The sequence below is a fragment of the Natrix helvetica genome (genome assembly GCF_964273705.1).
Source record: "Natrix helvetica genome assembly, chromosome: 5".
Taxonomy (NCBI): domain Eukaryota; kingdom Metazoa; phylum Chordata; class Lepidosauria; order Squamata; family Natricidae; genus Natrix; species Natrix helvetica.
This window is the reverse complement of record NC_138551.1, coordinates 136,452,049-136,476,976: the sequence shown is the minus strand read 5'-3', so window position 1 is coordinate 136,476,976 and position 24,928 is coordinate 136,452,049. Positions and strand designations below refer to the sequence as shown.

The following is a 24,928-nucleotide window of genomic DNA, read 5'->3' as shown; positions in this document are numbered from 1 at the left end:
GTAGCCCAGGGTTTCTTTGGGGCTTGATTGGCCTTATTTTTCTCTCTTGCCAAGGCAATGTTGAAAGGATGGCAATAACTTTGAGGCTGGGACCTAGAAAGGTTTTCCTCTCGGAAATGGGATTATTAGATTATTGTTTGGCCAATCACATTTTGATTAGAAAATCCACAAGGGATAAAAAAAAATAAGAGAAAACCTGTAGTCCTCTACTAACGATCGCAATTGAGCCCAAAATTTCTGTTGCTAGGTGACACTGCAATGATGCAATCATGGTATTTGGGGAGGGTGAACCAGGAGTGGGAATGGGGAGATGGAGAGCCAAAGAAAGATCGGACGACATATACAAAATTTTAATTGCACACATTTCAGGCTAAATATCCTTAGGATCAATGGTGTGTTCAGGTAAATAATTGTGGACTTACGACCACAATTGAGCCCAAAATTTATGTAACTAACTGAGACATTTGTTAAGCGGGTTCTGCCCCATTTACGACCTTTCTTGCCACTGTTGTTAAGTGAATCATTGCAGTTGTTAAGTGAATCATTGCAGTTGTTAAAAGAATCTGGCTTCCACATTGACTTTCCTTGCCAGAAGGTCGCAAAAGGGGATCGATCATCTTAGCCTGGGACGCTCTGACCGTCATAAATATGAGTCAGTTGCCAAGTGTCTGAATTTCGATCATGTCATTAGTCACTTTTTCTCAGTGCCATTGTAACTTTGATTGGTCACTAAATGAAGTGTCGTAAGTCAGGGACCACCTGTACTATTGATACATTATAAGATTCCCTACCTGTAAGATAAGTTATTTTTCCTTGCCAAGGAGGACTATGCTTAGATAATGGGATGCCCATAGTTTCTTCTCTTCTATGCAAAGAATTCCTTCCGTCTTAATTAGCATGTGGTCTCTCTCTTTGTGGACTCTTAAGTAACCTTATGACTTCTTTTTTTTCATTCACGTCCTAAATCCTGAATCAACAAATCAAACATGGGCCAGCCGTGTGCTGCAACTGCAAAAAAGCCCACACAGTCCTAGGCTGCATTAACAGAGGCTCAAGGTCACAAGAGGTGTTAATACCGCTCTATAAGGCCTTGGTAGGAACCCACTTGGAATCCTGCATCCAGTTTTGGTCGCCACAATGAAATAAAGATGTTGAGACTCTAGAAAGAGGGCAGAGAAGAGCAACAAAGAGGATTAGGGGGATGGAGACATACTAAGAACAGTTGCAGGAATTGGGTATGTCTGGTCCAGTGAAAAGAAGGACTAAGGATGATCTGATAAACAGTCTTCCAATATTTGAGGGGGCTGCACCAAAGAAGAGGGGGTCCACCTATTCTCCAAAGCACCAGAAGGCAGGAAAAAGAAGCAAAGGGTGGAAACTAATCAAGGAGAGAAGCAACCTAGAACTAAGGAAGAATTTCCTGACAGTTAGAAGAATTAAGCAGTGAAATGACAGCAGAGGTTGTGGATGCCCCAACACTGGAGGTCTTTAAGAAGAAATTGGAGAGCCACTATTCTGAAATGGTGGCGTGTTCTCTGCTTGAGCAGGGGGTTGGACTAGACGACCTCCAAGGTCCCTTCCAAGGCTCTTGTTCTGCTATTCGGTTATTCTGTTTAGCTTATATAACTGACTTTCTGTGTAAAGGGGGCAGGATGTTCTGTCCTATCCAGGCAAACTTTCCTTTCTACTTTCCTTTGATGAGTTAAACTACAACAAATTGTAACTTTTGACTTCCGGGTTCCCTCTTTGTAGGACAGAATCTTTTTGAACCGGAACATTCCCAGTAAATCAAATTGACCAAATGCTATGGATTGGGGCATGAGAGCGTTCAATGCCGCCTATTCATCCAGGTCCAAGAAGGAAGAGGAGGGGGAATAAGGGGGGGGGCATCCAGGTTTCTAGCAAGAGGCACCCATGGAAAGTCTTCTGCTTTCCAACCACAGAGATTGTGGGTGGATCAGGAGTCAGCCTGAGTTTTCAGAATGGCTTCTGGTTGCCACTCGAATCCCTTTGCAAATTCCATTTTAAGCAGGTAAAAAAGATTTGATGGACCAGACCAAGATAAGCCCAAAATCCACGCTGACCCCCCAGATGCCTCTGGTCTGCCCACAAGCAGGGGGGAGGGATGTATCACTTGGCCCAACATGGAACCAGGTAGGGGAGGGATTCAGCCAGTTCCCACGGGTTCCCTAAAACTGCTTATTAATTGTATGAACAGTTCGGCCAACTGGCTGAATTGCCTCGGCGTGCCCCCCCACCTCCCTCCTGAGGGTGTCCCCCCCCCCCCGAGAAAACGACCTGTCTCAAGATCCCGTGGATCACTTTGGTTCAGGCAGTGGAATTCCCCCCTGGTTCCCTCTCTCCACAAAGCGAAGGAATCGCAGAGACTCTGCAGAGCCCAGAATGAGGCTTCCTCGAACTTCGGGATTGGGAGGGTCCAGAAAGGAGGATGACCAATGGGAAATCTCCCTTCTTTAGCGTCATCAGTCTCCAGGCAGAGTCTCCCTTGACTTCCCCCAGTGCAGGAGAGCGTTCCAAGCAGAGAAGAAGCCCCAGTAGGTTCTTCAGGCCAAGATCTTCCCTCCCACTTTCCCCGCCTCTCTCTCTCCGCAGAACTGCCTCTCCTCTTTCAGCTGAAGCCCCAAAGGATTCTGCCCGGAGACTGATGATGCTCAAGCAGGGAGAATTCTCATTGGTGCTGCCTCTAGTTCTGGCCCGGCCCTCCTACCTCCGAAATCCGAGACAAACGCTCCCACCCCCTTCCAGATGCCTCCTCAGGGGTTGGGAGCATCAGGCTGGGGAGATACAGAGACGTGCTGCCGAGCCCAGAACGGGCCTTCAGACGACGCAATGCCTGAGAAACGCGGGATGTGCAGAGAAATGCAGACTAAAACCAGCGAATCGTATTTTCCCAGGATCCGATGAAGCCCCAGCAAACCAATAGGAATTCTAGCTACTGTAGCGTCATCAGTCTCCGGGCAGAGTCTCCCTTGACTTCACCTGATGGAAGAGAGAGTTCTGTGCTGAGAGAAAAGAGAGGGAGGGGGAATATGTTCAGTCTTGGGGGAGGGGGCCCCCAGCTCAAGGGGGTTCATGCCATCCCTTCCTTTTGCCCCCCCCCCTCCAATCCAACATGCTGGCACCTCAGGAGTGCCAATATCATTTCTGAAGGAGGCCATTTGGCTGCTGACCTCCCTGTGGAGATCTTCCCTGTCTTTCTCCAAACACCAGTTCTGCAGCTCTAATTCTTCAATCGCCAAATGTTAAAAGTTGAAATTCCTCTTTTTCGCATTTCCACACTTCTTCTGGCTGTGAGATGCTCCTTTGTGTTCAGCTCTGGCCTCAGAAGGATAATGTAGCACTTGGGGATGAAGATGCAGACCAGCAGACCAGCACTGGAGGCCAGGATGGAGAAGACCTGAACAGCCACCATGTATTTCCCTTTGGTGCTCAGGTAGGTGGGCAGAAAAGTCACCCAGACACTGCAGAAGACCAGCATGCTGAAGGTGATCAGCTTGGCTTTGTTGAAGGCCCCAGGCAGATTCCTGGCCAGGAAAGCCACCGTGAAGCAGATGGCAGCCAGGAAGCCCATGTAGCTGAGGGTGACGTAGAACATGACAACAGCCCCTTCGTTGCATTGCAGGATGATCTCTCCATGCTGGGAGTGGAGGTCAGAGTCAGGGAAGGGGGGAGAAACTCCCAGCCAGATGGAGCAGATGATAATTTGGACAGCAGAAGAAGAAAGGATGATGGAATTGGCCAAGCTCTTCCCCAACCATCTCTTCACTCGGTTTCCTGGTTTTGTGGCCAGGAAAGCCAGTACCACCGTGATGGTTTTGGCCAAGAGAGAAGAAACGGCAACTGAGAAAATGATGCTGAAAACCGTTTGTCGGAGAAGGCAGGTGGCTTTCCTTGGTTGACCAATGAAGAGAGAAGACGACAAGAAGCAAAGTAGGAGGGAGACCAGGAGGATGTAGGAGAGGTCCCGGTTGTTGGCCTTGACAATGGGAGTTTCTCCGTATTTAATGAAGATAATTAAAACAAGGACTGTAGTTAGGAATAAGAGTAGGGCAAAAGAGACCAGGATGATGCCCAGATGTTCTTCATAAGACAAGAATGTTATAACTTTGGGGATACATCCGACTCGTTTGTCATTTGGATATTTATCATCTGGACACTTGGTGCATTTTTCTGTATCTGAAAAACCAAAAAGGGTTAAAGGCAATTCAAGGCAATATTCCTTTAATATTCTATCCTTTTATCTTTCAAGGAAGATCTTATTGGGACAATTACTGATAACACGATCAATAACTGATAGCAGAATTTTCCAAGATGTGTTTCTTAAGGATTTCACGAAAATGATAAGAAGAATATGATTTTTTAATAATATGAGGCTAAGTCTATGAAATTGGAGGAAGTCTTGGGGTGTTAATTATTTCTTATGTAGTGAGCAGAATATTCATAGCAACCTACATTATTAGAGATCAATATTTAATCAGATAATTTTTCTAGGGAAACACCCTGCTCAGACCTCAGAACTATTTGGAAATTCATCATCCAGAAACTTGGTGCATATTTCAGAAGATCTTTATGTTTATGGTGGTTGCTGATCTTGATACAAATTGTTTGGCTGATATATATTTTTCTGCATCAATTTTGGGGGAGAACATAATGTAAGTCTGCTTCAGATGAGGAAAAGAAATGGGCCTATGGCAATTCCTTAATTTACAAAGAATTGAGATGTTCTTTGAAAGGTACCATATTTTCCAGAGTATAAGGCGCACCTTTTTCCCCTGTAAAAGAGAGTGAAAATTTGGGTGCGTCTTATGCACCGAATGTAGCTGTCTGGACGTCTCCGTGGTCATGTGGCCGGCATGACTCAATGCCCAAGGCGAATGGAACACTGTTACCTTCCCACCAAAGGTGGTGCCTGGTTTTCTACTTGCATTTTTTACTTGCTTTTGAACTGCTAGGTTGGCAGAAGCTGGGACAAGTAATGGGAGCTCACTCCATTACACTGCGCTAGGGATTCAAACCGCCGAACTGCCGACCTTTATGATTGACAAGCTCAGCGTCTTAGCCACTGAGATACCACGTCCCTTCATATATTCAACTGCCAGTAAAAGGGGAGAATTATTAGGTGTTAGATATTAGCATATATCGTAGTAAGTCTCCCCTCTGGTCCGCTGCTACAGCGGGAAACAGGTATCATTCTGATTGGTTGAGGGGCGTACCCGATCCCTATAAAAGGGGAACACTCCGACCACAGAGCAAGCTGAATCATTACTACTATTAATAAAGAGCTGTTAAGTCACTTCGTGTCCGCAGTCTGACTCTCGTTGCCCAGATCCAACATTGGTGACGAAGGTGGGATCGAGAGGCAGATAGGACGAAGAACGCTACCTCCAGAATCTCCGGATTTGATCCAGCCCAGGAATTCGGCAGAAATTCCGGCCGCCATATCAGATCACCGCAGCGCGGCAAATTCAAACAGAGAAGATGGCGATGCATGCTCCCCCCGCTCCTTTCGACCCAGAAAACGACGAATGGGAAGCCTTCATGATTCGTTTCGAGTGTTTCCTCGAAGCGAACGAATACACGGGGATCACCGACGCAAGGAAGAAAAACATTTTCTTCGGCTACTGCGGAAAGGAAGTCTTCAATACGGCCAGAGACCTCACCGCGCCTACTCCAATACAGGCAGTATCATGGGCGACGTTGCAACAGGCCCTACAGACTCATTACGCGCCAAAACCTTCCCGCCATGTTTGCCGCCAAGCGTTCAACACGAGGAACCAGAAGGCGGGTGAATCTATCAACCAATATGTTGCAGCCCTACGTAAAGCAGCCACACATTGTGGATTCAGAGACCTGGATGAGCAGATTATGGATCGACTCGTTAGCGGGCTGAGAGACATTTCCCTACAAAAGCGGCTGTTAGCAAAAACCAATTTAAGCCTACAGATTGTACTCGAGGAGGCCAGAGCTTCAGAAGCAGCAGACAGATCAGCGGAGACAATTCAACGCGGGTTCAACACTGACCAGCCAGCGCCAAGACACACCAAAGTTCACTATGAGGACACAAGCCCCGCCTACGAGGATCCCGAGTTCGAGGACAGTCACCTGATGTGGAGCAGTCACATGAGGCCTGGGGGGAGACCCGGATCCCGCTTGCCGCCCTGCGCAAGTTGCGGAGGGAATCACCCCAGGTCTACTTGTAGGTTCAGGAACGTTGTTTGTTCGCACTGCAACAAACTTGGGCACATCGCACGAGTGTGCCGGAGCGGAGTCCCTGCCTCATGGCAGCCACCCATGTACCGCCAACAGAAGCCCAACCCAGGGGCTTGGCGGAATCAGAAAGGGCACCCAGAGAGAAATCCACAAGTGTATACCCAGAGAGAAAATTCCCAAAGAGCTGAGCGAGCGTATCCCCAGAGAGATTACTCACACGGAGCTGAGCGAGCGTATCCCCAGAGAGAATACACACAAAGAGCTGAAAGAGCGTTCTATCAAGATGCTCAACGAGAGTATTTTCAGGATGTAGACGATGAGATAGAGTTGACCCAGAGAGAGGAGTTGCGAACGTATCTCACCACAATACATCAGGTCCGCCCTAAGCGGCCAAAAAGGCTGAGAGTCACAGTCCTCTTGGAAAAGGGAAAGATGGGGACTGGACTCTTACAACAAATCTGGTGGGAAATGTTTGCTTCTCCAGACCTGTTGGTTCCAAATGTATAAAAGTAGGGAACTTAATTTGTACTGGGAAATGGGAAAATGGGATATGGTGGTCAGGAAAAAATAGCTCAGCTGGACAAGACGAAACTGCTTTGTTTAAAGTTATAAACATGAAAAAGTTCTTGACAAACCCAAACAATCAATCACTCACATGGTTAGCACCCGATGGGCTGTATTGGATATGTGGAAAAATGGCCTATGGACACCTCCCAGCTAATTGGTGCGGAACATGTGTCTTGGGCATTATTAGACCTGGGTTTTTTCTCCTCCCACTAAACACACGACAAGTCTTAGGGGTCCCCGTTTACGACGAGATAGGAAACCACCGCAGAAAGCGCGAGGACGTTGTTTCCTCAATAAGTAAAGTTGTCGTGGGAGGGAACCAAGGCACATGGGAAAATGATGAATGGCCAGCTGAACGTATCATACAAGTATACGGCCCTGCCACATGGGCCGAAGATGGTATGTATGGATACCGCACACCCATCTACTTATTAAACCGACTTATTCGTTTACAAGCTGTAGTAGAAATAATAACAAATGAGACTGTCAAAGGCCTGACACAATTAGCCAAAGAAAGTGTAAAATCCAGAACATACATAATGCAAAATAGACTTGCACTAGACTACCTGCTTGCTAAAGAAGGAGGAGTATGTGGAAAATTCAATTTAACTAATTGTTGTATTGAAATTGATGAAAGTGGTAAAGTAATTAAGGAAATTACTGACAAAATGATGAAAATTGCCCATGTTCCTGTACAAACATGGAATGGATTTGATTTTGGAGGTATGTTTGATGGTATTTTACCCAAATTCCCAGGTTTAAAAGCTGTTTTTATATTTGTTGCAATGATTGCTATGGGATGTATATTATTACCCTGCTTATTGCCTATTTTTGTATTCATGATAAAGCGTAGTTTGAATGCCATTGCTGAAGCAAAAGCTACTGCACAAATTAATATGATGCTTGAGAATAATGCATATATATTGGTACCAACAGATGAAAGTAAGCAACCCTTGCTACATTTCTCCTCGGATAATGATTCGGAAGATGACGCTGAAAGAATGGTAGGTGCGAACACAGGAAGCCTGGGGTCGGAGGGCAACACGCAACCTGATATAGCACTCACCTCCATGGACGTAAAAGCTCCATGTTTTCAGCTTCAATAAAGTAAAAACAGAGGAGATGTAGCGATTATGTTTAAAGTTGCTAGCTGCATTAAAGATATTACATTCTTGCTGAGCCTGCACAAAGCCTGCTCAAGGTTCTGCTCTGTAACATTTTTCTGTAACATCTTTCTGTAACAAGTGAACAAGCTTGCCCAGTAACAAGTATTTTAACCAATCATGCAATAACACGCTGTAAAACAGAAACCTTTTGTATGTTTTCAATAAATAGCGTCTCAATCAGCCGGTCGAGGTCTTTTCATCTCTCTGAGCTGGTTGGTGCGTTTCAACACACCATGGAGTCCGTTCTTCCTTGGCAGTACCAGACCCGCCTAACCTAGGCGCACCCCAGCGGGGGTCTCAATGCCTAGCTCCGGCTCACCCTTGCAAGGGTTCCTAAAGCAGACGAGGTCGCCGCGTGGCAGCCAGCTGCGCAATCACACTGGAGCCATGGGATAGGGAGGGGGGATTAGAGATAGCTGGGATTATGTAGCCAAAATAATACACCAAGGACATTCCCACAGGTGCCAGAGAGAGTGGGGGGAGGAGTGAAGTTACCAGGCAACCAGACAACATCTTGATTGGACCTTGTAACTGATTGTTGGGGTTGAGGGAAAACTTTTACTTTTAATTAGATGAAAACCAAAGGAACCTTCAGAGTCATTTTTCACCAGATCTGTGCCAATATGATATTTCCAATAAAACTATTCTTTGAGGGATCCATCTGCCCCGGAGTTTTGCTTTTTATGGGTCTATTACTTGGATCCCTGACATTGCTATTAAGATAGTGTTATCAAGGATATTCCAATCAATTCACTTTCTTGAGATGGATGGATGGATGGGTGCATGGATGGGTGGATGGATGCTCTGTGTGTAATAAACATTAAATGGAGAAACACCAATATTTTATTAGCCAATGTGGGATGAAAGACAATATGCTCTAGTGGTTATCAAGCTGGAGCATAAACTGTTGGATCTGGTTACAATGGCCATCAATCGGAACAGAGTTGGGAGAGACTTTCGTGAATGGCTTTGATGAAAGGAGAGAGGGAAGGTATCATAGAATTTAAGAGGAATTTTAATACCAGAGAAGACCAAAGGGGCCATTGAGGCCTTGGATTTTGCAGGTGTCCATGAGGCTGCCTGAGTCAAGATGGGTTAAAATAAGATTTATTTTAAATTGTCCATCTGGAAATGGACTGAAATGAATCTTGCAGGGCTGATTTGTCACATTTTGAAATAAGCCTCTCAAGTGGGGAAAGGGCCTGAGAGCAGGAAGGTCAGAGTCTGAAATTATGCAGGGACAATCAAGGCCTAAATCTTAGGCCAAGCCACAAATTCTCTGTATTTGGGGCTTTCTGGCTCAGGACAAGACATAATTCTGTATTATTCCTTGTATTTTTCCATTCACAGGACCAGTTTCTAAGGTGACAGTTGGAAAACCTCCCTGGGGAGCCAAGAGCACTGCTATTTCTCCAGTGGCTTCCTTTGTAAACATCAGACTGTAGCAACATAGAAGGAATCTTGTATCCGAAAAGGATAAATGCCTCAGATCATGTTCTAAGGGAAGAAGTTTTGGGACAGGCAGGGTCTGTGCTCTTGAATGCACCTTTCTCTCCAGCTGAAGCTCAGTTTGTCTCTCTCTGAATTAGAAAACTCACTGGCATTTCCATCTTCTGAGAGTGCTTTGAATTCTTCTATTTCTTCTTTAGAAATGGGAAGGGGATTGATTGATTCACTCCATTATTTATGGGGCCTCCTGCTTCTCCATCTGATGCTGCTGGTGTCCCATTCAGTCTCTGGGAAGCTGGGAATGAAATGCCCTCTGAGTTTGGAGCACCAGGATGGAAACAATCCATGGAGCTTTTACAGCCCAGGAGACCATCTCATTCATATATTCATAACTGAAAGAATAACATCACCTATTTCTTTGCCTTTCAACACAGCTCCTCCTAGTCAATCTCATTCGTAAGTCATTTGGAATTGCTTTCCCCACATTTGCAGTTCTAATACTCTCCTCCTTTTCTTCTTATTTCACTTACTTCTATACTGCAGAACCTGTCTAATCTCCTGAAAGGTTTTCATTTCCATAGCATGCCCCTTTTGTCTGATTTAGTGGGAAGGATTGAAATCCAAAGAAGGGGTTGAAAAAAACTGAAGAAAGTCCAGATTATTTTCCTCTCCCAGTTCAATCCTGAGTTCATCACTTGAATATTGGACTTTGTTTAAGCTAGTGATTGAAACACTTGTTTTTCCTCAGCCTAGTCCATTTTAATATTTGTATAACTGGCCGTTGGTTTTGGATCAATAGCCTCTTCCTAAGACTTGGTAGGCTTGTTAAAACAAGGAGGACTGATTTTTTTTTAAAAAAAAAGATTTTTCTTGTTGCGCTTGATGATAATGATAATAATAACGATATGAACATTTTTTTACAGGAGAGTTTCTGCTGGTTTTTCAAGAATCTTAGTATTCGTGTTAATATTTCAATTGGTCAACAAGAATTCTCACCTCTTCCACAATCTCACACTGGGCTACAACCTCCATGACAGCTCTATGAGCACTTTACACATTTCAGATGCCCTGCTGGACATGCTCTCCACTGGAGAAGCCAATGTCCCCAACTACGGCTGTGGAAGGAAGGACAATCTTCTGGCTCTTCTTAATGGAGCTGATGGGAAAATTTCCATCCAGTTGTCACCATTATTAGGCATCTATAAAGCCCCACAGGTTTGTGTGTAAATCTGAATAGAGCTGGAAGGAACCTTGGAGGTCTTCTAGTCCTACTCCTTGCTCAAGCAGGAGACCCTATACAATTTGACACAAGTGGCTGTCCAGTCTCTTCTTAAGAACCTCCAGTGATGATGCACCCATAACGTCTGACTGCAAGTTGTTCCATTGGTTAATTGTTCTCACTGTTAGGAAGTTTCTCCTTATTTCCAGGTTGCTTCTCTCCTTGATTAGTTTCCATCCATTGTTTTTTATCCTGCCCTCTGGTGCTTTGGAAAGTAATATGTTCATATGTTTTAGTCTCCAGATCTTTAATCATCTTAATTGCTGTTCTTTGCATTTTTTCCAAAGTCTCAACATCTTTTTGGTAATGTAGTGACCAAAACTGGATGCAGTGTTCCAGGCGTGGTCTTACTAAGGATTTGTAAAGCAATAGTAATACGTCACATGATTTTGATTCTATGCCTCTGGAGATTAACGTCCTGCCTGCACTAGTGAAGGAACCTGAAGTCCACATATTTATTTGAACACACTGATTTACACTGATAAAATGATATTGTTATCATTGTCATAAGATGGATTGTGTAGGTGTTAAGAAAACCTGGATTCTATTGCCCCTATAGTTCTCAGAATATTTACAAAACAAAGTAAAAAGTTATGGGTTTGGGTTTTTTTTTGGAAAATCACATCATAGCCATAGATGCCTACTTGATGGCGAGCCAATAGAGCAAGTAACACTTTTCCTTACCTGGGGTAGTTTTCTCAAAAACTATATATTGCTTCCTACATCATCAAAGGAACTCATTTAGTGAAAAGGCTCAAGTGAATTTGGTGCTTAAACACTAAAAAAACTAATCATAGCAATCCACCTTTCTCCCCATTTATATAACTTTTGTATATAATGCCAAATTTACCCCCAAGCCCTTATATTAAGAGCTGTGTTCTCTTGTACAACAGAAGAAGAAGCAAAAAAGATTGCAACACAAAAAATCTGGAATATAGAAGCAAAGAAAGAGGTAGCCATCCTCAATAGACACATTGCAATGGATGACACTTTCCAAATTGTCAAGTATTGAAACGCAGAAATGCCAAAAGATCCTAGGGCAGAATTTATTTGAGCAAGATTTCATGAGCAGGACACAAGAGTTAAAGATTGATGGATTAACCACATCCCTTGAAATCAACCTACTTTTATTTGTGGAGATCCAAAGAAGAAAGCTGTAAGACATCTGTTCCTGGGAATGTCAATTCTCTTAGAAAGAGAGAGATCAGTCTCTTTGACTGCACGTTAGACGAATGATTTGTTCAGATCCATACATGAAAGCAACATATTTCCTGTGCAGTCAGAATTCAAATATTATATATAATACTGCTCTTTATTGGAGTAAAACAATTCAACAGGATATGCGAGTCTGATTGTGGTAAATTGTAGGGGTGATACAGAAATGATTTACATTCTTAATCCTTCTTACTTAATTTTTTTCTTGCATTCTATTTTATATGTGAAGTTATTAATGTTCTGTATTCTACATTATGTATTTTGAAATGGCTTAAAGGCTAATTAACAATAAATTATTCTATTTATGAGAACCAAGTTGGATTTATTAAAAGGTGATATTATGGACTTTATCTGACCACCAATATAACATAGCTTTCTTCCTTGCTTTTTCTAGATAAGTTGTAGTACTGCTTCAGAGGCTCTGAGTGATAAAAGTAAATTCCCCTTTTTCCACCATTTGCTCCCCAAACAAGGGATCTGGTATCCGGTAATTGTCCAACTGCTGCTCCACTTCAGATGGACCCTGATTGGCCTCTTTGCTTCAGACACGGAGGCTGGAGAGAATTTCATGAGGACTTTCCCTCCGATGCTTGTCAGAAATGGAATTTGTGTGGTTATATCACAACAATTCACAACAACTGGACATGCAGCCCCTTTCAGGGAGGCCCTCTCTAAGTGGAGACAAGTTAATGTCTTTGTTCTCTTCATAGAAAGTTTTTCCATTTTGGACAGAATTCTTCCTTTCCATTTAACATGTATGCGTCTGCCAGGACCCATTGAAGGCAAAGTGTACATCATGTCGATCCTGGGTTATATGAAAATTGCAAATCACAGACTTTTCAAATATGTTCATAGTATTTGGAAATTCTATTATCAGGGGAAAAAAGGAAGGCGAAAAGATGATGTCTTTGAACCTCAATTCTTTGTAGAACCCCAGTTTCAAGATCTTTATTTTTACTGTTCGCTTTCAAAGAATGTATTTTCTGTCAAAGGCCGGAAAAAATGCACCCAGAAAGCCCCATTGGAGACCCAAAGGAAATGGAACAGAAGATGGATCCCAAGCTCTGAATTTATTTACAGTTTCATTAAGACTCTGGCCCACACCTTGAAAGATGCCTATTCCTCCAGAATGAAGAGGAGGAGCAAGGAGGTCAAAGAGAGTTTGGGGCCTCCAAGGCTGCAGCCCTGGCAGGTATGGGGTCCTAACCAGGATCCATCAAACTTAGTCAGTTTTAAAAAGCGTTCAAAGGAGATGGAGAGGTATCATTTGAACCTCTTTGTGGTAGAAAAGATCAAGAGGTTTGGCCAATTTAATTACTCATGGGATAATATTTCAAAAAATGGGCATCACGACAGATGCTGTACATAGAAAAATAGGTAATAGTCATTTCTATAACAACCACCTACTTAATCAACAAAACTCAGAACACAATTTTCATCTCTTTTGATCAGAAAGTCCAGAAGTGGTTTTCAAGCTATTTAGATTCCTTTCCTTAATCAATGTTGTTAACTTTGCCATCTCTACCAATTCTGTCAGATTCTCCATCCATTCTTTGATTGTGGGAGTTGACGCCTCTTTCCATTTTTGAGCGCATAACATTTTCACTATATTCCTTTGCCTTGTCACAAGTCAGCCATATATCATAAAAAGGACCTTCTTTACAATTGCTTTTCCAACAGATATTTGAAACCTCTTTAAATATTAAATTTTAAATACCAACAGTACATCATTTCATAGAATTTCACTATAAATTTCTTATTACATTACAATGCACTGTAAATTTCCAATAAATCATTTTCATAAATATTATTGTCAAGTTTTGTACACCATCCTTCTTCCAGATTAATGAAATTATCAAGTTAATTATGTGATTATATGATTATTTAACTAATAAATCAGTTGACACCATCAATTTATATAATCAGTGACCAATTTATATAATCAGTATACATACATTATAATAATGAAACCTTAATCATACATCTACATTGTAGTTTCCATCTGTTTGTTCTTACACGAGATACCATAGTTTGTCAAATTCAAATTGATAAACATCAGATATTTTTCTACTGGATTTTATTTTATTCTCTATTGTGAAATCATAAATATTTTTTTCTGGAAGCTGGAAATCTTTTTAAAGTGATCTAAATAGCCTTATCCAAGTATTGGTATAAATTATGCATCACAAAAATAATCATATATCAATTCCATCTGCCTTTATTAATGACTATATTGAAGACTAGATGATCAAGTAATAATTGTAATTCATATCTCCCCAGTTCTATGAGGAACATTAAAAATTATTTGAGTTCAATTTTAAGGCAGTTTTCCCCCATGTAATTATCACACCATTTAACCCTCACTTAACTAGGTATCTACTAGTTAATGACTTTATGAAGAAATATGTTTATTCATTGATAAAATCAAGCATTCCCACAATCTATTAACAAAGTGTAATGATACCTGGGAATGATTTTGGGGATGGGGCAGTGGCGAAATTCAAAAATTGTCCCTACCGGTTTTGTGGGTGTGGCTTGGTGGGCATGTGACTGGGTGGGCGTGGCTTGGTGGGCATGTGACTGGGTGGGTGTGGCTGCACAACTGACTCACACACAATGTAAAAGCAGCTGGACTTCACACAAAATGGTCCCTGCAACAAGCAGGAACCTCACAGAGTGACAGAGAGCTCAAAAACCAACACTGCACAAAAATAACACAAAAGCTACACAACTGACTCACACACAATGCAAAAGCAGCTGGACTTCACACAACATGTCCCCTGCAACAAGCAGGAACCTCACAGCCAATCAGGTACAGCTGATTGTCGCACAGCTCATCGGTAGTAAAAAAAAAGGCTAAAAAAAGTTTTAAAAAAGTTCCGAGGATTACATGGCACAGCTGATCGTCAGAACTTTTAAAAAAACTTTTTAAAGCATTTTTTTAACTACCAGTTCAGGCGAACGGTAGCATTTTTTACTACTGGTTCAGGTGAACTGGCCCGAACCAGTAGCATTCCACCCCTGGGATGGGGGAAGAGATACTGACTAGAAATGATCAGATAAGAGAAAGAGGAGGCCTCAGATGCATGACAGTCAGAGAAAGGAACTCAGAAAGGATCCTGGCTAACTTTTCAGGCTGACAGAAGAGTTGGTGGAGGATTTATACTTTCAGACTTATGGTATTCTATATTATTCATTATACTAAAGTAAAATGAGCTCTTCTGATCATGTCTGTTTATCTAAGAGTAGCCTGAGAAAACCCACACTTACTAGTATTCACTGATTTCAAGGAGTTTATGAATAATCTCTATTGGTTTGTTTTTTTCAAATGTTTTTGACTGCTGCAGGAAGTTGTATATAATCGATAATTTTTGTCAATTATTTTTCATTAATATATGATTGACAAATTTCCCTGAATCTTTGTTTTTAAATTTGGAAGATAGTAGTAACTCATGTTCTCCCAGCTAAGAATGCTTTGCAAATTAGACAACTGTAGAAGAAAGATTCAAATGTGAAAAGACTTATTTTCTTTTCAAATTTCTGCGTCTTTCCATTTTAGTTTCATCCCTTTCTGTCAAAAGACAAGTTTTGCAATTTTTCTCCGGATATCCTGTACTTGGACCAAAATGGAGATGTAGCAGCAGATCTGAATATCATTAGCTTGGTGGTTTTCCCCAAAAAGGATCCCATTGGAAAGCACCTGGGGAGTTTTGAAAGAGAAAGCCTTACTGTCAATCAAGATACTCTTTTATGGCTAAAGTTGCTCAACAAGGTGTCTTTTCTGTTTTCCAAAGCCTTGGGAACCATTTCAAGTGGGTTAAACTGTTGTAGATGACCTTCACAGAGAATGGAATGTGAACTAATGACTGCTTGGGAGGCTTCAATAATATTGAAGGAAGTATCCTTCAAATGCTATAGTATGGAACAATGTTTTAAGCAGATTCAGCCATGTCGAACATCTTATGGGTATCTCTGTTGGGAGACAGAAAATAGTGCAGCGGAATGTACAGCTAGAGAGAAAGATCGTTGCTAGTAGAAAAAACACACGAATAAAGTTTCAGACACTGCTAGGAAAAAACAAGTAGCTTTACTACTAATAATTGCTTCACAAGCAGTGATAGTAGATATATGTCCAAACACAATTCAAAGAAAAAACAATTGCTTACAGTCGCAGTTCACGTTCCAGTCATCAAGCGAGCAAGTAGTTATCAAGCATAGGACAAGCAGAGAGAGAGAGTGAGCTCTCCTGACTCCCTCTTATTGTAAAATTAATTAAAGCTGATAAGTACATTCACCCATTTAAAGCAACAACGACCATTTGTTATTGTATATAGATATATATTGCCTACCCAACACTAGGAATATACTCCCAACAGAACAAATGATCTAGGGTGACAATTGTAGATGATGGCTCTTTTGGGTCCTCCCTGTATTTTATTATCTCCATAAACCTGGTGAGAGAAGCCATCAAGTGCTGGGGATTGTAGTGCTGATAGCTTCAGAATCACTTCTTCCTTGTCCTCAAATAGAAGGGAAGAAGGCAATTACGTTGATCGGTTTCTGAGTTCAGGTTTGGACTGGATCCAGTGAAGCTTATTCAAGACTGGCTGGAGGTCCTGTGGATCCCAGTGGGAAATAAGCTTTGCAATTAGGATTCAACAACTCCAAATTTATATCCTGCTTGTCTCCCCGTCCAGAATGACTCTGGGCAATTTACAACAATGTATGGTTTGTATAATGTCTCATGTTGTATAAAGTCCTGACAGAAAATTGAAGTACTAAAACATTTCTTTGATCGAAAGAAAAGCCCTCCCTGATATCAAATGTAATGAGGGACAATTTGAAAGAAACACTACTTATATTTGGCCTTCATCTGAAAACTCTTGGAATACAATTCTTTATCTTATGTTAGATACCTTCAGTCTCTCTAAGAAAAAAGTATTCTCCAAATTTAACTAATATTACATCTGGTTCTTTTTTCCCCAATGCCACTTGATGCCACCTAATTGTAGTTCTTCAGCAGAAAGGACCTTGTCCTGGATAACTAGATGGGCTTTAGAAATACCCCTTTCTGACCCAGGCAAAAGATGCCACATCTACCCTTTTTGAGGGACATTCTCACAACCTCACCTCCATCTCACCTCACTACAATTCTAAAAACTAGAGTTGATTTTATTCTTAATTCAGCAGCATGGCAGCATAGGAATTGAACAGATAAATTATACAAACAAATGAAGAACATCTGATTTCAAGTTGACAGCCCTAACACGAAAGGAATTTGTCCTCCCTATATTAACTGGGTCACTCTTTGTACTAATTTCCAAAAGAAATTTTAATAGGGATACATCATTGTGCTTTACAATCATGGGTATATGAAGAATGGAATGGACGGCAATGAGGAGAAACCAACTGGTTGTCACTTAAAGATGAAATCATTTTTCAACTCCATCCCTCCAGATTTTATTAAGTAGAAAAGACTTTTTTGCAATAGAAAAGTATGTTATTGTAATGTTAAATTCCAAAAGCAAAATGCAGAAACTAAATGAAGAATCTGAAAGTAGATATATCTCCATGGTTGTCATTTGGAACTAGCCAGAAATTTCGCATTTACCTAAGTGAAGCCCAGAGGCTACTTAACTAATGTCCATATCTATCCCCATTTTCCATGGATGGCGGGTTCTAACACAGTTTTGCATTCCTTGTTTTTCTGCTCAGTCCCTGCCTCAGTCCATATGTGTGGAAAGTTGTCATCCTGGATTTGTCAAGAGGGCTCGAGAAGGAGAGCCAGTTTGCTGCTATGACTGCGTTCCTTGTCCGGAGGGGACCTTCTCAACTCAGGAAGGTGGGTCAAACTGAGGAAAATGGGAGGCTTTGTGGAAGTGGATCAATCCAGAGCATTTTGATGAAAGTACATGGTGGAAGATGCTTTTGAAGCTTAACTGTTTTTTTGTTTATTTTACAAAATGAATAAATTCTTATCTAAAGGGAAGACTAATAAAACATCTTGAAGGAACAGTTAGGAAGAGATAGGAAGGTAAGGCAGATTGTGCAGGCCTTACCATTGGCAGGGACAATAATACTTCCACTTTGTAATCTGTTTTTCTAGGAAAACCTCAGTTCTTTAAAACTTCAGAAATTGTTTTAGGTCTGTTGTTTTTTCTTATCTGAAGCAGACTTACATTATGTTATCCTCCAAAAACGATGCATAAAAAGTTGTATATTATAGTATTATATTATATATTATATATTATATATTATATATTATATATTATATATTATATATTATATATTATATATTATATATTATATATTATATATTATATATTATATATTATATATTATATATTATATATTATATATTATATATTATATATTATATATTATATATTATATATTATATATTATATATTATATATTATATATTATATATTATATATTATATATTATATATTATATATTATATATTATATATTATATATTATATATATATTATTATTATTATTATTATTATTATTATTATTATTATTATTATTATTATTATTATTATTATTATTATTATTATTATTATTATTATTATTATTATTGTTGCTTTTTGGATTTCTCAGATACCAAAAAATGCACCAAGTGTCCAGATGATAAATATCCAAATGAGAAGAGAGTCCAATGTATCCCCAAAGTTGTAACTTTCCTTTCTTATGAAGAATATCTGGGCATTATCCTGGTCTCTTTTGCCCTACTCTTGTTCCTAACCACAGACCTTGTTTTAATTATATTTATTAGATATGGCAAAACTCCCCTTGTCAAAGCCAACAACCGGGACCTTTCCTACATCCTCCTGGTCTGCCTCCTGTTTTGTTTCTTGTCTCCTTCTCTTTTCATTGGTCAACCAAGGAAAGCCACCTGCCTTCTCCGACAAATGGTTTTCAGCATTATCTTCTCAGTTGCCATTTCTTCTCTCTTGGCCAAAACCATCACGGTGGTGCTGGCTTTCCTGGCCACAAAACCAGGAAACCGAGTGAAGAGATGGCTGGGGAAGACCTTGGCCAACTCCATCATCCTTTCTTCTTCTGCTCTCCAAATTATCATCTGCTCCATCTGGCTGGGAGTTTCTCCCCCCTTCCCTGACTCTGACCTCCACTCCCAGTCTGGAGAGATCATCCTGCAATGCAACGAAGGGGCCGTTGTCATGTTCTACGTCACCCTCAGCTACATGGGCTTCCTGGCTGCCATCTGCTTCACGGTGGCTTTCCTGGCCAGGAATCTGCCTGGGGCCTTCAACGAAGCCAAGCTGATCACCTTCAGCATGCTGGTCTTCTGCAGCGTCTGGGTGACTTTTGTGCCCACCTACCTGAGCACCAAAGGGAGATACATGGTGGCTGTGCAGGTCTTCTCCATCCTGGCCTCCAGTGCTGGGCTGCTGGGCTGCATCTTCATCCCCAAGTGCTACATTATCCTTCTGAGGCCAGACCTGAACACAAAGGAGCAGCTGACAGCCAGAAGAACCATGGAAATGTGAGACAGAGGAATTTCAAGTCTCAACATGTTCCAAGAAGCAAAACATAGAAAATGATCCAAGCTGTTCTCTCTTTTCTATTCATGAATGGGCCAATGATTTTTCTTGAAATAATTAAAGAGCTGCTGAAAGACTGTGAGGGAAAGCAATTTGTTGAAGGAATTCAAATGTGCATTAACAAGATAAAAATATAGAAGGAATGCATGGGGCAACACTTGAGACCCTTATTTCTCAATATATTTTACAAAAATTGTGATAGAAATGAAACTGTTTTTTAATTTATTCAACAACATATTCTTGGAAAGAACTTAGGCTTGCTAATGATGAATATTCATGCTTACCTTATCTATTAAATATGCATATGTATGATTATCATTTTGTTCCTTCTTTCATGAAATATATAAATATGAATCCTTCCTTCTGTGGGATTTCATCCACTATTTTATGGAGGAAAATTCCTCCTCTGAACAATGAATAAATAATAACTGCAGTGAACCTTGATTATTGCTTTTTTGGCTCCTGTATTTGATTCCAGAAAAACTGGTATCAGGAGTGGAATTCCCAATCTTTGATCAGCAACCAGGGGCAACAGTGGGGAACCCCTTAGGATGAGTGTTGTGAGACTGATCCCATTTGCTTTCCTGATGCAACATAAAGGCACCATTTAGGAATATATGGGAGGCCACAGTCTGTGTCTAAGAGTCTAATCTTAATCTGGGGAGCTTTGTTGGCTGTTTGTGGTCCTTTCCACCCCAATTCTAAGCCATCCTGGCCCTGCTGTGAGCTCATCTGAGCAATGGTCAGAGGTGTCCAAGAAGCCAGGGGGGATTCAGCTTTTGGAGGCGCTCAGTGTGACCTTTCTGTGTGGAAGAACGGAGACCAGTTTGGTCAAGTAGGTAGTAACTCAGCCTGCCACGCCCCTGAACTGGTTCTCTTGGCAGTGCCATAGGCGCCGCCATCTTGTTTTTTGCTTCTGCACATGTGCAGAAACATTGTTTTTAGTAGTGCGCATGCCCGTGTAGCGCACATCAAGCACATCCCTGACCAAACCGGCAGTAGCAGCAGACGGAACCCACCCCGGCTTCCATCCACCCCTCAAATTCCATCCTTTCCATTTGCACCAAGAGTTCACGGAGTGTCTCCGCATGTGCAGAGTGTAAAGCCTGCAGGTTTCAGTCAGCAGGAACCACGAATCCTCGAACAGGATGAGAGGTTTACCGAGTGAGATGCTGCACCAAGAGAACTGAGAGGAGCCTTGGGCTCCAGATGCCTCAGAGGAGAGAGAGAAGAGCCAGAAAAAGAGGCCATCACACAAAAAGTGTCGGCCATGCTGGTCACACACAAACCCAACAAGACACTCAGCCCAGAAGGAGCAACGCACCTTGAAAGGCCGGAAACAAGATCAGGACGTTATTATTTCGCCGTCAGCCAAAGGCCTCTCAACGGTGGTGATGATCCTGAACCTAAGACCTTCGCCCTCCTCAAGGATCCCTCTGCATTCAGACCAGCAAAAGCACCAGAGATGGGAATGTCGGTCTCACAACTACACACTTCTCTCACACAACTCAAACAAAAGAAGTGAATAACGGAAAAGGAGTGTGGGATGATGAGAGCCACAGTGAGATTTTATAGATTCCCCAAGATACACAAAATAGGAGCCGCCCTCAGACCTATTGTAGCATTGTGAGAGACCCCTCCCTAAAACCTAGCTAAATGACTGACACAACTCTTAAGCTTCTGACCCTCCCTCCCCTCAAACAAAACAGTCACATTATCCACACCAGTTGTGAGAAAACTGCCAGGCTTCAATGTGGCTCCTGGTTAGATCATGGTCATCCTTGAAGGTAGTATCTCTACTTCCATCCCTCCCTCTGCATCCACCATGCGAAGGAACAGATGGAAAACTAGAAGAGGACAACACAGATCAGAACAATACAAATCAGGAAGCTGCTCCAGTGTTGCCAACATCTCTTCTTCACTTTCAAAAGGGAAATGTAGGAGCAAAAAAAAGGGGTGCCTTGGGACCCCCAATATCAGGAGTCATTGCAGAAACTGTCCTGTGTGAACTAGAACACTGTGTATTTCAAAACCACACCTACATTTTGGTGCCGCTACATGGATGACCTGTGTGTCGTCATCAAAAGAAATGCACTGAAAGGCTTCCAGACCCCACTGAACTCCATCTTCCCACACAGACAATTCACAACAGAGGAAGAAACAGCCAGACAACTGCCACTTTTAGATGTCCTTCTCCACCAGCAGGAAGGTGGAATCCTAGAAACCATGGTGAGAACCCACTGTAGTATCCATCAAGCTAAACAAGTGGAGATCAGGTTCCTACGTGAACAGTTCAGGCATAATGGGTGCCCATGATCATTTGTTACAAGATGCCTGCACAACAAACAAAGGAGAGACATGAAGAAGGTATAAGACCAACTATATGGCACACCCTGTCGTACATCAAAAACATTTCGGAAGCAACAGAACGCAGCTTCCAAGATCTGCAAATGGGTATCGCACACAGTCCAGAGGCTACCATGTGAGGATAAATCACGCATTGCAGAGTTTTCTTGGAGGTGTGAGATACTTCTAATTAATCTACCGGATCCCTTGCATGGACTGTCCCTGTGATTCGGTAGGACAGACAAGTCTGGGAAACGGGGCCCTTGAATGCTGATTTACCACCAGTTTACCAGGTACTTAGGAGCTGAGAGGAACCAACTACATACAACTAGGCACCACATAAATGCTATCTATAGAAGATCCCAGAGCACACATTCTGGTAGAGAGAAGTTCCCTCAGGATGGGTCCCAGCACAAGTCTGAAAGTTCAGAAGGCTCAACATCTGGTCCCTGTGACTAATCCAGGTTTAACACTGCAATGTGAAATCTTTTAGGGGGAAAATATGATGATTAAAAAGGTTGAATAATGTCCTGTCTAAATATTCGGGTATAGCTCGTCCATGAAAATTTACTGATTTCTCACTTTTACTGCTTCTCATATAACCCAATAAATGGCTGAAGGATTGTTTCCTGTAAGGCGAAACTGCTGGTTGTTATAGCAGAAATAGAAAAACTGAATTGGTATACACACAGAGAAAGACACACAAAACACAAAGTTATGTTTAATATTTTTTTAATTTAAGAAAAAGTTTCATGTTTTAAGTAAAAAAAATAGGAAGCCAATTTCTCTCTGTTCTTCACGATTTACAGGAAGACCATGGGAATTTCAAGGCTGATGTCAGAAAAAGAGGAGCTCCAGTTGCAGAACAATTAGCGAACACCTAGAAGCAAACAAAATAATAGCCAAAAGCCAACCTGGGTTTGTCAAAAACAGATCATGCCAGACTAATCTTATTGCATTCTTTGACAAAATAAGTGGACTGGAGGAATGCCATCGATATAGTTTACTTGGACTTCAGTAAGGCTTTTGATAAGGTAGATCATAACCTACTACTAGATAAAGTAGAAGAATGTGGGTTAGGCAGCATCACCACCAGATGGATTCGTAACAGGCTGACCAACCACACTCAACGTGTAGTCCTCAATGGAACTGCATCTACGTGGAGGGAGATATGCAGTGGAGTACCCCAAGGCTCTGTTTTGGGCCCAGTACTCTTCAACATCTTCATCAATGATTTGGATGAGGGAATAAATGGGGAACTCATCAAATTTGCAGATGATACCAAGCTGGCAGGAATAGCCAACACTCCAGAAGATAGGCTAAAGATACAGAAGGATCTTGACAAACTTGAACATTGGGCACTATCTAATAAAATGAAATTCAATGGTGAAAAGAGTAAGGTTCTACATTTAGGCAACAAAAACGAAATGCACAGGTACAGTATAGGTGGTACCTTGCTCAACAGTAGTAACTGTGAAAGGGATCTTGGAGCCGTAGTGGACAACCATTTAAATATGAGCCAGCAGTGTGTAGCAGCTGCCAAAAAGCCAACACAGTTCTAGGCTGCATCAACAGAGGGATAGAATCAAGATCACGTGAAGTGTTAATACCACTTTATAATGCCTTGGTAAGGCCACACTTGGAATACTGCACTCAGTTTTGGCCACCATGATGTAGAAAAAATGTGGAGACTCTAGAAAGAGTGCAGAGAAGAGCAACAAAGATGATGATGGGACTGGAGGCTAAAACCTATGAAGAACGGTTGCAGGAACTGATCATGTCTAGTTTAATAGAAAGAAGGACTAGGGGAGACATGATAGCAGTGTTTCAATATCTCAGGGGTTGCCACAAAGAAGAGGGAGTCAAACTATTCTCCAAGGCACCTGAGGGTAGAATCCTGGCAGTGACGTCCGGAGTTTCCCCTGTGTCTGCCGGCAACAGCCAAGCCGCGTCTGATTGGTTAAGACGTGGCTTGGCTAAACGCGGGCAATCCCTGCCTTCTGATTGGCCTCCCTGTTGACAGCTCCATATAAATAGCTGTCAAGCAGGGACAGCTCCCGCTTCTCTCCTTTATTTTGTCTATCGCAAGTTTGTTCAATAAAAGCCTTTTGAATTTGCCTCACGGCGTCCGTCTGCTTTTCCGCTTATCCAATACTGAGGGTAGAACAAGAAGCAATGGGTGGAAACTAATCAAGGAGAGAAGCAACTTAGAACTGAGGAGAAACTTCCTGACAGTTAGAACAATTAATCAGTGGAACAGCTTGCCTCCAGAAGTTGTGAATGCCCCAATACTGGAAGTCTTTAAGAAGATGTTGGATAGCCATTTGTCTGAAACGGTATAGGGTTTCCTGCCTTGGCAGGGGGTTGGACTAGAAGACCTCTTAGGTACCTTCCAAATCTGCTATTGTATTGTAACAAGGAGCTTGTGGTGACAAATATCCAACTAATTGCAGAAAAGGAGGAGCTCTGCAAAGATTTTGAAGACAAACTGAGCAAGTGAGCAATTTAAAGTGAAGATTAACAACAGCAGAGATCCAAGCCCATCCTCCCTTGCCCAGAATGTCTTCTCCTCCGCCCTTTGATTTATGACTATTCATTTAGCAACGGTTGAAAGTTATGACAAGGCTGAGAAACACAACTTAGAAGCAGATCATTACAGTGTCCCTGCAGTCACGGGATCACAATCTAGGCGCTTGACAACTGGCTCACATTGACAATAGTTGCAGGGTCCCAGGGTTACGTGGTGACCATTTGCAATCTTCTCAGGGGCTTCCAACAGATAAAATCAATGGGAAGCCAATGGGGAAGGTTGCAAGTGATGGTCAGGTGAGGTCTCACTGGATGACAAATTTATCTGTCCCAACTGTGGTTGAAAGTCAAGGACTTCCTGTACTGCGTTCTTCTAAAAGGAGAAATCAATTTGTGGGACTCCCCAGAATATCATTAATTCCTACTAAAACTGCTGTGGTTGTTTGATGTCTTTGGCAGGCAGTGAGATCCCCTGGTTGAGCCCCCTCTTCAAACACCCCTCCCCCCGGCATGGCTCCCTCGTTCCCCAGAGAAGCCGGAGGGAGATTTTGGTGAAGCAGGAGGGAGTTTCAAGGA

General features: G+C 42.0%; 1 protein-coding gene across 4 annotated transcripts in view; it reads left to right on the top strand.

Moving 5' to 3' along the window:
- LOC309392508 (vomeronasal type-2 receptor 1-like) overlaps positions 1-17,676 on the top strand; it is a 378,052-nt gene extending 360,376 nt beyond the window's left edge. For all 4 annotated transcript variants that reach the window (XM_081953810.1, XM_081953812.1, XM_081953811.1 and 1 more), the window contains exon 6: positions 17,623-17,676. The gene's annotated coding sequence lies outside the window, so the exon portion shown is untranslated. The remainder of the gene's footprint in view (positions 1-17,622) is intronic.
- The last annotated feature ends 7,252 nt before the right edge of the window (positions 17,677-24,928 follow it).